Raw genomic sequence first — 4,009 nt, 5'->3', positions numbered from 1 at the left:
TATATATATACATACGTGTGTGGACTACAAATACAGTACCGTGCAATGGTTTTAGGCAGGTGTGAAAAAATGCTGTAGTGTAAGAATGCTTTCATAAATAAAAGTTTTAATAGTTTGTTTTTATCAATTAACAAAATGGAAATTAAATGAACAGAAGATAAATCCAAATCAAATCAATATTTGTCATGACCACCCTTTGCCTTCAAAACAGCATCAATTCTTCTGGGTACATTTGCACTCAGTTTTTGAAGGAAATGGACAGGTAGGTTGTTCCAAACATCTTGGAGAACTAACCACAGATCTTCTGTGGATGTAGGCTGCCTTAAATCCTCCAGTCTCTTTATGTAATCCAAGCCAGACTTGATGATGTTGAGATCAGGGCTCCGTGGGGACCAAACCATCACTTCCAGGACTCCTTGTTCTTCTTTACACTGAAGATAGTTCTTAATGTTATTGGCTATATGTTTGGGGCCGTTGTCCTGCTGCAGAATAAATTTGGGGCCAATCACACGCCTCCCTGATGATGGCATGATTCATAAGTATCTACTTGTATTTCTCAGCATTGAGGACACCATTGATTCTGACCAAATCTTCAAACCCATTGGCAGAAATGCAGGTCCAGACTTGCAAGAAACCTCTACTATGATTCACTGTTGCCTCTGTCTGCAGACACTCATTGTACTGCTCTTCAGCCCTTCGGCGAACAAACTGCCTCCGGCTACAGCCAAATATTTAAAATTTTGACTCATCAGTCCAGAGCACATGCTGCCATTTTTCTACACCCTAGTTCCTATGTTTTCATGCATAGTTGAGTTGCTAAGCCTTGTTTCCAAATCGGAGGTATGGCTTTGTGGCCACAATTCTTCCATGAAGACCACTTCTGGCCAGACTTTTCTGGACAGTAGATGGGTGTACCTGGGTCCCACTGGTTTCCGCCAGTTCGGTGGCGATGGCACTGCTGGACATCTTTTGATGTCGAAGGTAAGTAAGCATGATGTGTCTTTCATCTGCTGCATTAAGTTTCCTTGGCCATCAACTGCATCTACAGTCCTCAACATTGACCGTTTCTTTGTGCTTCTTCAAAAGAGCTTAAACAGCACATCTTGAAACCACAGTCTGCTTTGAAATCTTTGCCATGGTGTATGACCTGTGACATTAAACTGTCTTCTACAACCTCATCTTAGTTACAGAGTTTGGCTGTTCTTCACCCAGTTTTAAGCCTCCTACACAGCGTTTTCTGTTTCAGTTAATGATTTTGTTTCAACCTACACATGAAATTGATGATCATTAACAACTGCTTGATATAATTGGTAAATCCTACACCTGACTAATTCTACAAAATATCTGACTTTGTGTAAGAATTGATGCTGGCTTGAATATTGAATTGATTTATTTTCTTCTGTTCACTCACTTGCATTTTGTAAATTGATCAAAACAAACTAAAATACAGTATATATTTTTCAAAGCATTCTTACTTTACAAGTTTTACACATCTGCCTAAAATTATCTTTAGAAGCAAGAAGCAAGAGAGGTGATGTTAGGGTTTGTACCTTCATGGAGAAATCCCACTCCATGCATTTCACAAAATGTATCTTTTTTATCACATCAATTTGCTTGATTAATACTGCTTTGTCAACTGATTGCTGCTAACTGATATTAACAGGGATCACTATTTGGACCTCTGCTAGGCTTGTAATTGAAACATTTACACCATAGCTGTCAGTACAAGAACATACATTTTTGTGCACACATTGGCCTGCAAAGTAGTACAATTGTGCACAGGCGTATCTCTGTTGTATCAAGGTATATTTTAAAAAGTGTAACAGATACATCCATATAGTTTAGTTCTATCAGTTAGCTTTTCTTTAATTTATATCTCCAATGTAATTTATCTGAATAAGCAGAATTGAAGGTGGATAAATTATATATTTAAATTAAGACCGTTTTGGGGGAACAAAAGTGAAATAATATGGATGAACATTCAACCAGGAACAGACAGTTGTTTCGGTAAACCTGTCATAATAGAAATGTAGGAGATGATATTGCTGAGTTGTTTTAATAATATTTAACCGTGCTTATTCAGACCTGCAGCCTATTCCAGGTCAAAGACTTAATAATAATGTGAACCTGTGCCCAGATTATGCGCACAAAAGTATTTACATATTCTAAACAGCAGTAAAATGACTTTTTTAAAAAGCTCTTGTTTACCTCTGTATCTATTGGTATTGTCGAGAAATTAATTTTCAAAGTTGACAACACAGGCACTGAAATCTTAGCTTTTTTTCTATGAGAGTAGATCTTGGCAGCCTGCCAGTTCTCTAATGTAAACAACCAGTAGATGTTTCTATGCCCTTGGTGCCCAACCTGTGGGCCTTGGCAGAATGCAGTCCTTTGGCACTTTTGGTGCAGTTTTGGGGACCCCATCAGACAATAGTCTGTGTTACCCTGTAAAAGGCAGTCTCATGTAATGTGTCCGCAGTCTCCTGAAGCATGTCCACATTTACCAACAACTCCTATAGCATATTTTCAGTTTCTGACCACCTGAGGCCCTCTATATGAAGAGAGTTGACCACCACTGCTCTAAGCTATTAGAAACAGACTGAAAGTCATGTATATTTATCATGTGTGTATTTAGCTATTTGCCTGGAGTTTTGCGTTAACATCTATAGAATAAATACACTTATAAATGCATTGTTTTATTTACTGTGTGGCACATCTTTTTCTTCTCTGAATTATACTCTCCTTTTTTAAACTATAATAAATACACTTACAAAATAGTACAAAATAGTAAGGCAATGACTGGACAGTCCTGGAATAGTTAAAATGTAAGCAGATTTACAGTAATTCATACATCTGCATGAATCTACATAACTAAATGGCAATCACATGCTGTGCTAAATAAAGTAACGATCACTATAGCGATGGATCAGTAAACCCTAATCACAGTGGTTCAAGGACAACAGAATGTTGTTTAGCAGAGCTTAATTCCGCTTTGTTGGAATGTTGTGGTAGCATATGAGGATATTATAAGGTAGGTCTTTTAGAAAAAATTTTGTGTGATAAAAAAAGCTGAAAATGCACATGTGACATTATGAACAATTGGGCAAACTGCAATGTGATATTTATATTTGCAATAAAATACAAATACTTACACTGGAAACAAAAGGACTAGCTGTGGAAACCTAGGCTGTGCTATATTGGTGTACAAAATGTACAAAGCAAAGTTGGTCACTTTTCAAGGTCTCGTGCCTACAACTGGCAAAACACCAGAAATGCAACATGGGATGCTGCTTTCTGTACTGATCTGTAACTAAAATATTTCTTTGCTTTCACACAAAATCTTTTATGTGTAATGTAGCATTTTGATGCTGACCACTCTTGCTGAATATGATGCTTGGCTGCCTATTTCCATTATTAAAAAAATAACACTTTTCTTCCAGACTGAATAACACCCAGAATAATTCAACTCACCTTTTTTTTTAAATGAAGTGGAATGGGGAGCTGAAGTTGGGCTTTAAATAATTTCTGAGTCAATTACTTATATGTATAGAGATAATGCATGCTAAATTTTCTGACTTATATTTCTTGCATGCTAGTTCTCAGTCCATCAGTATGGGTTATTGAAGCCAGACACAGCCAAGAAACTAGTATTTTAGTCAGCAGAGGTCAGCAGTGTCAGTCCCCATAGTTTTTTTTCAGGACAGGTATACCTCTAAAGTGTATCTTACAGATGAGTACAACTCCATTCCTAATTCTATGTAAATCTGAATGGAACATTATAATAGAGGCATTAGGCATAAAGCACTGAATGTGAATTTTACCAAGCATTCCCGGATGGTGAACCAATCACAATCATTTAAACACATACATATTCAGGTCTATTCACTAAGCTGCCGAGGGCAGCTGAGTGAACAACCGACCCCAAGTGAAGTGAGCCGAACACTGTTCGGCTATTCACTTCAGGCTTGTACGGCTGATTTCAGCCGTATATCGGCTGAAATCAGCCGTA

The 4,009-nt window shown here is 37.5% G+C and overlaps 1 protein-coding gene across 1 annotated transcript in view; it reads right to left on the bottom strand.

Annotated features, from left to right (window-relative positions):
* Positions 1–4,009, bottom strand: part of WSCD1 (WSC domain containing 1) — a 107,509-nt gene that overhangs the window by 96,930 nt on the left and 6,570 nt on the right. The gene's annotated exons all lie outside the window — the stretch shown is intronic.

This window comes from Nanorana parkeri, unplaced genomic scaffold, assembly GCF_000935625.1.
Source record: "Nanorana parkeri isolate BGI_ZX_2015 unplaced genomic scaffold, ASM93562v1 scaffold142, whole genome shotgun sequence".
Classification (NCBI taxonomy): Eukaryota; Metazoa; Chordata; class Amphibia; order Anura; family Dicroglossidae; genus Nanorana; species Nanorana parkeri.
Note: the sequence above shows the minus strand (reverse complement) of the source record. Positions and strands in the feature narration are given on the sequence as shown.